Source organism: Symsagittifera roscoffensis, chromosome 4, assembly GCF_963678635.1.
Source record: "Symsagittifera roscoffensis chromosome 4, txSymRosc1.1, whole genome shotgun sequence".
NCBI lineage: Eukaryota > Metazoa > Xenacoelomorpha > Acoela > Convolutidae > Symsagittifera > Symsagittifera roscoffensis.
Window position 1 is genome coordinate 5,283,976 of NC_087065.1, and position 12,619 is coordinate 5,296,594.

General features: G+C 34.9%; 1 protein-coding gene across 1 annotated transcript in view; it reads right to left on the reverse strand.

Annotated features, from left to right (window-relative positions):
• Nucleotides 1-3,194, reverse strand: part of LOC134843780 (metabotropic glutamate receptor-like protein R) — a 140,084-nt gene extending 136,890 nt beyond the window's left edge. The window contains exon 1 of the mRNA XM_063860054.1: nucleotides 3,018-3,194. The gene's annotated coding sequence lies outside the window, so the exon portion shown is untranslated. The remainder of the gene's footprint in view (nucleotides 1-3,017) is intronic.
• Nucleotides 3,195-12,619: the final 9,425 nt, after the last annotated feature.

Here is a 12,619-nt window from a genome sequence, read left to right on the forward strand (position 1 = left end):
CTGCCTTCTCGTCGATGAAAGGATTGTAATTCCTAAGGCAGCTCCGACAAACAGTACTGGATAGCCTTCATCTCACACACCCGGGATCGGCAGCCATGTTGGATCTGAGCCAACATGTCTGGTTTCCGCAAATTCATTGCTCAATTGTGCAGATGGCACAAAACTGTAAACAGTGCACGGATCAAGATAAAAATTTAAAACCCATCCTAGGCAAAAATCTTTCATTCCAAATGGCACCGGTGGTCGAACCTAATGAAGAAGTACTATTAGATTTTGCGGTGCCCCTACCGGACGAACTAAATAGAGATGCATACATTCTAGTGGCAATAGATAAATGCTCAAAATTCCCGACAGCAAAAAATGTTTCAAACACAACAGCAGATATTGCAATCAAATTCATGCAACGATACATTTCTAATAACGGGGTACCGCGTAGATTGAGATGTGACCAAGCTCAAACATTCCGAGCCAAAAAAAATTCCAAATTTTCTGTAAGTCAAACGATATAAAACTTTTTTTTTGCGCCCGTAGATGATCATAGAGCTATAGGGGTTGTTGAACGGATGATCCAAACAATTAAAGGTAGATTAGCGGTAATGAGAATAGATCAAACAAATACACCATAAAAATTAGCTTCGGATGTCACAGAAATAATCAAAACGCTGAGAATTACACCACACGGTGTCACAAAAATTTCTCCTTTTTAAGCACATATGGGTAGAAAACCAAAAACTCCATTATCAAACATAGCCACAAACAGCTCACCTGATAATTCAAACTGGGAAAACGCAAAACATGCACGTTCAGATCAAAAAATCCTTGTAAAGCCGCTGTAAGCCAGCAGAAGTCATGCTTGACCTCGAAAGATGGCCAGAGGACGAAGAACAAATTCGCAAGAAAGAGACACAACAAAAAGTTCCGCATGAACCAATACCGAAGACGCTCGAAAACAAACATTCATCGCCACAGCCAGCCAGAAACAGGTGCAGATACAGAATCTATAGAACTAGCAAAAAACAAACTTAATGTGAGATATAAGGGAAAACAAGGAACGGTCGATAAAAATATCAAAAAAAAGTTTAGAACAAGTGGCACGAAAAACCATTCGTATAGCAACCAAAGTAAGAAACCCAAAAAAATTTGAACCAAAATACAAAACAATAGATTGAAAAATTCTCACATACACACCACATACTGCTTGCGTACAATCTTTTGGCAAACAACCAAGACTCCTAAGGAATAGTGGCACCGCCTTTGTCGCCAACCCGGTAATATACGGACCTTGCAGACCTCGTTTGAGTGATTATGTTGCTTACAAATCCGCACGGAGAACAAGACCATGCTTACGTTTTTTGTTCAAGGAGGACACCCGAACGGGGCTCCCGGTGAAATTATCAAATCAAGAGAAAACACAAGGCCAGGGCACCAGCAAATCCAGCCCCACAAAGAGGAAAGCACTGGGAAAACGAACCGGAGGAAAACCAACGCGAAAGTTACAAACTCCAAGAGGGATGAGCCTCCAAACGGAGATTGAAAAGACAACTAAAACAGAACAAGAAGACGACCTGTCGTCCACTTCGGAGGAGAATACTTCACCTTCACCTAAGCGACAAAACCAAAAAATAACACCGCCTGTAATCGCAACAAGGAAATCAACTACGGCCCGACAGGCGACTTTAGCAACAGCTTTAGGAAACCCTATCCCAATCAACGCTATACAGAACACAAGTAAGCAGGGACGAAGCATTTCGAAATCGATTCACCACCCTAGAAATCTAAATCAGATACACCAAGCCTGAAATTTTTATTTCAGGAATTGGGATTTTCCGAAAAAACCCCGGAATACAAAGCCTGCATACAATTTATCCAGGCAATTAGTCCCAAACATAAAACAAACGTTACAGTTGAGGTAATTGATCTCACTTCTCCAGCGGAGGCTGATGACGAAAAGATTGACAATAATGATATATTTTTCGAAAATGCGAAAAACATAAAAGATCCAAAACAAGACGAACAACTAAACAATGAAGAAGAACACGGAGTAGTAGATGACATCACTGACAACAGCATGGGAGAACAAAAAGGGGAGATATGAATAACACCGGCTAAACAGTTCTACGGGGATTTAAAAACTCAAATAAAACTTTACCATTTTTCCCGAGGAGGGGGAATGTCATCCGGCATTGATAGATAAAACTCCATACAAATTTATTATGTATTTATATACCATTTATGTTTTGATATTACATAACATTAATGTGTACTGGTCAATTGACCTTGATACAAGGACGAGAACGGCGTCTGAAGAGAACTACGGTTCAGAGAATAATTAGCTCTTAATAAAGCAAGTTGTTTTAACTTATCTCTCTCAAGCTTGATACTATATATCCATACGGATTCAATAACAAACTGTTCATACCTCGAGGAGTTGACGGTATGACAATCGTAAAGATGATTTTGTATCAAAAAACGGTTACCATGCATTTAACATAAAAATGGCAAAACTAACTTTCTCAAAGCCTAAATTCAAAACAACCGCAAAAAATTTTTATCAGATTTTGAAGCGCAGAGTAATTTTTTGTTTTCAAAAAACATTTTGACACACAGTGTGAAAAGATCGTGTGCATGACGCATTCCAGGTACCAAAATTTTCCAAATTTCGTGTTTTTTTTGTAGTATTGCTTGGTATTAAGTGCTAAGTGTTGTGCTTAAGAGCATATTTCGTAGCATTGTGATCTTTTGTAGTTTGGCTGGTCTCAATGCTTATTATGTGCAGATCTTGAATGCCCCAATGACTCAAGAGTTTTTTTAACAAGGGTTTTTGTCGCCTGTGTTTTCGTATTTAGTTTTGACCACAACCAAATTTTGGTCGGAAAAAAAAGCGCAACAAAAACATACTAAGAACATATTGGAAAGCCAATCTAATCATTTTTTCTTTCAAAAAGACTAATCGTACCTAGAGCTTTCATGCAACTTTTTAGGTATGCAGAGTTCGTCATTTATAGTTTTGAAATTACCTGTCTGTCTTTTTGTCAATCCGGGTCAGCTGTTATTCAGTTGAGGTATTTAGTTCAAGGTTTTCACCAACTTACGCGCCCTATAATGTAGAGTTTTTCCATGATAAGTATATAACAGCGGTTGAAATGATGAAAGAAAAAAACCATATTTTTTCGCTGAATAATTTAAACTCGTGCCTTTAATCGGCGGAAGATTAGAAAAAAAAGTCAACTCAAGGTAGTTGAAGCGATTTCGTTTTGTATCTAAATTGTTGAACAAATTTGATCTGATTTTGATACGAGATTATGTCAATGAGCTCTGTAAATAAAGTAAAATAAAAAGCACTTGTCGCTTTTGAAAGGAGTGCGAATTAAATAAAAACGACTGCAAAACAATATATTTCAACAGCAAAATAAACTGTAGGTTTAGTAAATTTCAGTATTTGATCTTTTGACAAAAGCTTTACTTAGGGTGGAGTAAAGTGATCTAAAAAACCCACTTTTATTGCCATCAATTGCAGTTATTTGTTTGTAATTTTATCACCATTTTCGCTTACACTTTCATGACTAAAAAGATTAACTTTTATGCCTAGAACTGTTGATTTCTACCGCTTATTGATTTGATGTTTTTTCTTGTGTTCTTGTGATAATAATTCCTGCAGCAATCTAATCTCACCAGAAATTAAAACCTAGGTTTGTTCAATCAACTACAAAAAAAAGCTTTTTTTTGGTTTTGTAAATATAAAGCAAAAATTTCCCCTTGACATCACCTTAGGTTTTGAAAATTTCTTAGTACAGTATAAAATACTAATGACTGCAGAACAATTTCGTATATTTCAGGCGAATTTTAGGATGGGCTTTTCTGGTTCTCTATTGGAAAATCAAACACGAAGAGCGCTTTAAAGTGTCAAGAAAATCTGTGGAGCTGAACATAAGACTTTAATCCATATGGAACACTTTGTTCAGAAAACATAATTCATGGAAAAGTTACATGCAAGGGAGAAGAACAACTTCTTTTTTCTCAAAGGCTTGCAAACAAGACTGCTCGTATCAGGGCGAAGCCCTGAATGCTCCGACCACTTTTTAAGGTCTATGGAGTAGAGTTCGCTTAAATAAAATCAAGGAAATTTTCCAAAAAAGAATTTAAAAAAACTTGAAACACTTTTATACAAATAAAATATCTGAAAACTGGTGATTTATTTTTTAAAATTAAGTTCTGAAGACTATTAAAACAACTGTTATGCGTAAGCTCAATTATTTATTAATCGTTATTATGGCAAATGTATTAGTTTTTTTTCGGCCAGATAAAAAGCTAATTTTGATAAAAAACTTTTTTAAAGTAAAATTGGGGGGGGGGGGGGGGGGCAACTTTGACTTTTTACGGGTCTTTTCGGTTAAACCCTCTATATGATAAAAAATGAAAATGAAAATTTTTCTTTCCAAATTTGGTTGATTTTCCGTAAAAATACAGGGCTAATATCCCGAGTGTTAAATCAAGCTAGAAAATGACAAAAAAATGCGAACTCTACGACAATTAAAAACGTCAATTTCAGGCTCAATTAAGTGAAAATGGTTCGTTTTTACCAGTCCATCAGACCCCTAATAATATAGTGCGTTTCCTAGTAACATTTTCCCAAATATAAAATAAAAATTTTCATTTCAATTTTTCAGACTTTAGGGGGTGTAATTGAAAAGACCCTTTTTTTACCACAGAGCCGAATTGATGCAGCCATGAAACATTGATGGTCATGAAGTTTTACCATAGAACCAAGTTGTTGTAGCCATCAAACATTGGTAGTCATGCAGTTCCCATTTTGGTGAAATTTTGGTGAAATTTCTACAAATCATTTCTTTTTATTTTTCTGACTTCAGAATCATTCAAAAAGTTAAAAAAAAATCACTTATAACACAGTTATACATATGCTACAAATTAGTGCGAAACTTGAATGCCTAGCATTTTTCCATAGACTTAGTGTATGGAATTGTCTGATTCGCAATTTTGGTCTTTGGAGGTCATTAAACTTTAGAACTCTTTTTCTGTAAATGTACTTTATTGGCAAACCTTCCACGACGAAAAAGTTAGAGAAAAAGTACTATCCTCTTGCAGATAAGCACAATGTATCAATGTTATCAAAAAGCATACATTAAAGTACTAGAAAAAATCAAATAAACCTTAGAAAACGTATTGTTTTTAGTTGAGATACTGGAAATTCACAAAGTAACAAGGATAGCGGTGCAAGTACGACAGAACTTTCCGACCAGTCCTAAAAAGAAACAACAAGAAAAAAATTTCAAAAATTGTCGTTTTTTCGGCGTGGTGTGATAACGGAATCTGAGCAAAAAAGTAGAGCTTATGCGTTTTTGTCAATCATTGTGAGTTATGCAAATTGAAAAACAATTTTTGAAGTTAAAAACAAAAAAAAAAACAATTTAAAGTTATTTAATACTTTTTTCAAAAAATCTTCCCAAATTTTTAAAGTTTTGAATTCTTAAGTTGAAGTTGAAAACTCCAAAAACTAATTTCATTTGAGTAAAACTAAATTTTCAAGGCTTAAATTAAGCTTAAGAAAGCTGATGTAAGCCTACTCACTCACTCAAAATTAGACGAAAAATCAAAAATTTCAAACCTGTTTTTCTCAACACTGGGATAACTTTTATGAAAATTGCATCACGACTGAAAACGCTTTAATATGATATATCACTCAACCCAGTCCGATGATTATTTGTGGTGGCTGTTTTTGCGTGGAAAAGAGAAATAAAAACTAAAACACGCCCGAATACAAAGATCCTCTCCATTTTCAATGGTCGGAACTGCAAAGTTTTCTGGACGGAGAATGTCGATAAAAAAAGCAAACGAAAAACAATTTGGCAATAATTGACCGTAAGCAGTTTATGAAACTAAGCCAGCGAATACAATTAGAATTTCAGATTTATTCTCAGTGAATTAAAAAAAAAACTTTTCACAAACGTCAACAAGCAAAATTATTGTATAACAATCAATTTTTTTTCTTGACTCGTCTGATTAGATAGATACTAGGCGTTTTTTTTCAAATAGCACAAAAGTATTATGTATCGAATCATAAACAAAAGACTCCACTACCTGCTACTCTACCACAGTTGTAACAAACTTGAAACATTTTCAGGATTAACGCTAAATTATTCAGAAAATTTGTGAGTCGCCTTTGTAAGAAAAAGGATAGAAAAAATGCATTGAAACTGATTTGGTAGGAAGATAGGTTTTTAGTGAATAACAAATAAATTGGAAATCGGGAGAAAAATAATCAATCAGTTGCGACTATAATATATTATAACTGATTATAAGTGAATTGAAAAATAGATGGATTCATAATTGATTACAATTGATTAAAACGTATAACTTGTTTTCAAAAAGAGAATTTATAATCAATTATTTGTTTTGAAAAAGAGAGATTTCACGTTTTTATTAAGACAGGTACTAAAATCAATGATTGACGCTTGAAACTCGATGAGGGTTCTGAGACAACTTTTTAACATGTTTAAAGACTTGTCTCTGGAATCCAGAGACCTAAAAACACCAAACTGTGCGCCTATCCAGAGCACAGTTTGGCCTCGTAATGGTCATCACAAAATAGAGTCCCTCTGAAATAGGTAAGATGAAGTCTTGTTTCGCGTCGTCTCTGCTTGCTTCCATGATTCCATATATCGGTATGCTTGATGTGTAGCTCAGCCGGATGTAAAGGTTGGGAAGAAAATGCGGAAGAGTTTTATCTCTACTGGGTCCGTCAGTGGTGTTTGTTGGGGCATTAGGGAACGAACAACACATCCCAATTGCGATCGGAATTGCCGGTTTGACCTGTTTCGTTAGACTAAACTTTGTTCGCACTCATGCTTACATTTGCCTGATAACCAATTGCAATCGTTGCATGGGTGGTTTGAATGATAGTGTGAGCATGCGTTTTTCATATCTAGTTTTGAGAACCCTTTGATTTTGATCTGTTTACTTCTTTTATACACTTCTTGTTATCGTCAGAACGATCGTTAGGGTTATTGAACATTCTCTTGGTCTCCATGAATTCTCTTTTGCATCCTTCTTGAAACAATTTTGCTGATAAAAAACTGTTAGTGTCCTGAAATTTTTCAAAATTTTCCGGTGTTTCACTAAAATTGTTGTTTATTCTAGGCACGGGTTTTGATCCAGTGTTCTTTTCAATATTTCTTCTAGTTATCTGGGTTTGCTAAGCTCAACGTGAAGACGCCTTTTAGACATTTGTCTTCTTTTGTGCCTAGATTACAGACTTCTGTCAGATGCAACGGCACAGCGTGAAGCAATTCGTACAACTGATTACCAGCCTATTTTTAGATGGTTAAAAAAAACGTCAAAAGCCATATTGCAATGTGATTTGAATGTATCTTTCATCATGAAAGTGTTTGGACTGAGTTTTTGTGTTCCGTCATGTTCACATTTGAGTTTTTGTGCAGGAGTCTGGTTTTGGCTTTCCGCTCCAGCAATAACAAATTGTGGAATTGTAGTTGTCTACCGATGGTGTTTCACGGAAAATTTCCGTTAGCTACGTCATTAGCATTCATTAGGGGAGGGGAACTTCTGGAGGGGAAATTCTGGAGGGGACGTTTTTTGTAAGCATGCGTTTCGAGCTTTCTAATTGTCTGGTTAGCCGGGTTTGCATGCTCTGGCTCCTCCCAGCTGTTTTTGTTAGTCTTGGACCCTCCTCCCGTTTTTCCCTCCGACGGCGGAGAAGAAGATATACGTGAATAAGGTTTTACCCACGTTATTTTGTAAACGGGGTGAGTTGTGTATGTACATTACGAGGCCAAACTGTGCACTGGATAGGCGCTTAATTTTGTTTCTGTATGTTCCTGGATTCGTGAGTCAAGTCTTTAAACATGTTAAAACTTTGTCGGAAAAACAAAGAAGAACTAATGCAGGGGCGTCGATTTAGAACAAGGATGTCGCTTTTTGGGTAAAATGTGTGTGTGGGGGGGGGGTTGGTTAGGTGTACTTAAGGAGAAACGGGTTCGTTCGGGTTCTAGTTTTTCAACACACTGCAAAGTATTGTAAGCATTTCACATCTGCAGAAAAAAAATAACTTTCCAGACTTTTTCGATGAATTTATAAAAAAAAATTGATTATGTCGAACATATGTATAGAATATCATCGACTCCAGGGGCGGACTCAGGATTTTCTAGAGGGGGGTCGAATTTTCAAACAGTTTTCGAAAAATTGGTCAACCTTTTCAGAAAAATTTTCAGGTCGACCATATTGATTTTCTGAGCCCTCCCAAATCGCTAAAAAGACCTTGTTTTTACCAATTTTTCTAGGCCGCAAAATTTGAAAAGAAAAACTGGCCAAAAAATTCTTTTTAGACACTTTTTGGCAATCTACATCCGCTGGAGAATCTGGTTCGTGGTTTCATATCTTTCAAACTGTTGTCATGTGGTTTTGAGCTTACTACTGAGCTTCCCCACTCCCCCTTTCCAACCCCCCCTCGACGCGAGAATGACGGGGTGTTGCTCAATTGATGCTTTTTTAACGTTAAAAAAAGTGTTTTTGAACTACAACAAGACTGCTCGTATATCAGAGCAAAGCATTGAATGTTTCGACTGTCCCTTAATTCATATCGAATAGTTTTTGGGAGAGGAAAATATTGAAAACATATACATTTTGGACTGTATCAAAGTGTAAAGTTTTGAGTCGTAAGAAATTAAAACGACCAATTAGTTAGCCTCAATTCAAGTTGGAACAATTTTGTTGTGCGGGATGAATCTCCAAGCATAAATTATTCGCGTAACGCTCTCAGCATCATGAATAAACTCTTCAAAACGCTCATAATTTAGTCCAGAATGGGGAAATTTTGGCAATTTTGAAACCCCCTAGAACTTTACAAAAAAATCGGAAATGAAATATCTTTTTACATTTGAAATCAAAAGTCGATACCTTGAATGGGGTATAAAAAATGTTTCTTAAAAATTATTATTTCGATCGGTGAAAATTGACTGAAAAAAAACCACACCGAGCATAAATATTCCGTTTTCTTCAAAAGTCGGAACAATAAACTCTTGTGCTTGGGTTGGTCATGAACATCGATCATATCAGTTAATTTGAAACTCTAGTGTGGGATATTTGATTTGAATCTTTTGTATATGTCATCCAGTTTTGGCCTTATATTCGTTCGGTTTAAAGCCGTTTATCTGGTTCCAATTTCTGCTCAAACTATCATAAATGAGGCTAGGAAATTAGACGATAATCAAACATAACGTGACCAACAAAAACGAAATGAGACGTTAACTTGTTTTTGTAAAACTGGCATTTTAGACGGAAAGCAAAGGGCTAACAAAACTTATTGCTTAAAACAAGTTTTCATAATTACGAAAAAAAAATTTGATTCCATTGCACTTTCAAATATTCATCACAGTTGATCTATAAAACGTTAAGCTCAATATAATAAAATATTTTTGAAATGCATTGATTATACAGTTGCGGCATGTGAAATTTACAAAATGCGAAAATTGCGGCACGTGAAAAGTTGATTTGCATTTAAGAAAACTCAAACGAAAGTTCATTGTAGTCAGTAAACATGTTTCAGACACGAAAAAACAATTACGTCTTTTTTCCCATAGTTGTAACTTTGCATCGACTTCTAAATTCGTTTTTGTTGGTCACGTCTATTTTGTTTTTCGTTTAGTTTCCTAGGACCCCTATTAAAAGCCTCAACTTGCTACAACTGCATCATCTTGCAGTTACGCGTTTGACGCGCTGCTAGTCTGGTGCAATTTAAACAAAAGCACTAGATAAAAGAAATACTAATGCAGCAATATTGGGACAGAAAAAAATAATCTGAAATAATATTTTTGCTGATTTAAACTTTTACTTTTGTCTAAATAAAGGATAACTTCATCACAATAATTACTGCCAGTTGAAAAGAGGACTGTGAAAGCAGGTAGATCAAGAACAAATTAATTTGATACAGAAAAATTTGAAAAGAAATGTTTAATGATTTGGTTTGATAGTTAGAACCACTTGAAGTTTTTCTGATTTTTACTACTTTGCCTTTGATCAAAAAACTGTTAAAAATTTGCTAAGGAATTTGATTTTCACCTTAGTTTTTGGTAAAATTTAGTCGCATTTTAAAATTTTGAGATGCGTTCAATGTTTTTTTACTATAGTAATCGTTTGTTTAATTTACGGTTTTTAAATTAAATTGGATAGGGTATAAATGATTTTTTTTTGTATGAGATTGAGACAAGGCTGAATTAAATTGTTCCTCAATACACAATTAATGCAGTCAGGTTAGCATTTAGGGACTACTGAGAAAATAATTTTGCTCAAATCAAGACAGTTTTTCATGAAAGACGAGCTTAAGCCCATAGCAACTTGCGTTTTTTTTCTGGTGATCACAAGCATTTATATTTTTTAAAACTTTTTACATGCGTTTATGCGTCATTTTTCTCTCCTTGGTAAAGTTGTTTTATCCTCACGAAACGAGTATCATTGTGGGCCTCGAACATTCAACCTTTTGACTGAGAGTTGGCGACTTTCCCACTTAAGCACTGCTCCCCGATAGTGATTTTGTAGAATCAGTTGATGTTTTTGAAACTTTTCAATAATTTTTTAATTTGCATCATAATGACTATTTGATTTCTGAATACACTAATGCTGAGTGGTTGATTGCCCACATATTCTCGGAAAATAAGTATCTCTTCGTTATATTGTACCTACTTTCAAACCAGGGCAAAACCCCATAACTAATCATTATGAGGACAAACTGTGCACTGAGTAGGCACACAATTTGGTGTATGTATGTTACTTGAATCCAAAGTCATGTTGCAATTTGTTAAAATGATCAAAGAAATTGAAAGAACAAAAAAGAATAACGAGAGAGTCCTTGTTGCGGAATCCGCTTACATTTTACAAAATACACAGTTTGGCCTCGTGATGATAGGAGTTTTTTTTTATCGCAGAAGAAGCTTTACGCCGACTGACCACCATAAAGCGCAAATGCTACTCATATAATTTCATAAATTAGGTATATGAAAAAAAAACTCGATCAAATTTCATTAGCTCGCTTAAATGGTGCCTTTTTTTGGCATCAACTTCGGTGTATCGTCATAAATAATTAAATTGCCAAAAAATGCTGGTCACACAATTTCTAGATATGTTTCAAATTTGTCCAAAAAATTCTTTCAATCGCAAAAGGAATTGTGTACTCAAACTAGCCTTTTCCAAAGTTTCATTATTTGCGTGTGGATAGGATATTCCTGGACACCAAAAAGATAGGTTTTTTTTCGGTTTTGCTGGGCAACTCTTTTCAAAAACTCTCAAAATATTCAACTTTTTTATTTATTAATGTTTGATCTGATCAATACCTGTAATATGAAAATTTATGAAATTACCTGAATATCTGATTAATGAAAATAATTGAATTTAAAACTTTTGCCAAATTTCGAAAAACTGATACTCTCTTTATTTGGTTTGCGTAGTTTCCTATGCAATGTAAATGCAAGACTATTCAACCTTTGGTGATTCTTCTTTTGAATAAGCCAAATTCTTTTTTACTTGAGTTTGGTTGTTAATACAACCTTACAAATTTGAGAAGTTAAATTAAAAAACAATATTATATGTTTTCGGAAAAATTCTATTCGTACAATTTCCATATATGAAAAATCACCAATCATGAAAATTGCATACAACTTTTTGTACTTTCTGTACTTTCCGGAATTGCATGAAAAAAAACCGGCGTTTTTCCGACGGAGTTTCTTGGATAAAAATCTATATAATCGTTTCTAGCCAACCCGGGTATACATTTCCATAGGGTAAAATCATACTGGCTTTCCCATTTCTGCTACTCAATTATTTATACTGTTAGAATCAGAATCTAAGATGACTCATTGAGGTAACAAATTTTCAACAAAAACCTAACCAAAATGTTGCTCACAGGTTTTAGTACTGCGACATTTCAAACAGATGAATATTGCCCGAAAAATATTAAAATTCATCAACCTGAGTCGTTTCGAATCAATTTACAAAGCATTTTTGTGAATTTTATCAGTGCAGTTCGAATTACGACTGGAAAATTTTCACCACACAATTTTCATGCTTGTGCAACGTGTCCTGCGATGTCTGGCTGTGGGTGCAAAAAAAATCAATTCTGAACACAAAAAAAATCTTCGCTCACTGTGATCGGAAGAAAAACTATTTTCATCTTGGAAACAATATCTATAGTTTAGCCTAATTTTTTAAGGGAACCGGCCTAATAGCACGCGTGCTGCGTAGCATGCGGCTACCAGTGCAATTAGAATGAAGTTTGTTTGGTCATATTTGCAACTAAAACTCAAGGTGATGCGTACCGCTCAAACTGTTTCAATTGCGCTATGTAAGAATCACGATGCAAGTCGCTACTCCCCCGTTTTTAACAGTCGCTATTTTGATATTAGTTACTAATTCATAAAATCATGTTTTGATTTTTTGCCAAAACGGAGAGATCTGATATATTTTCGACTTATTTTTTGCAATTTCAGGGTATGTCGGACAACTTTTCTGCCACCGACTGGACAGAAAATTTTTCGGAGTTAAAGTTATAAATCAGAATTTGGAATTCAATATAAATAAGAACAATATAAAATCCGAT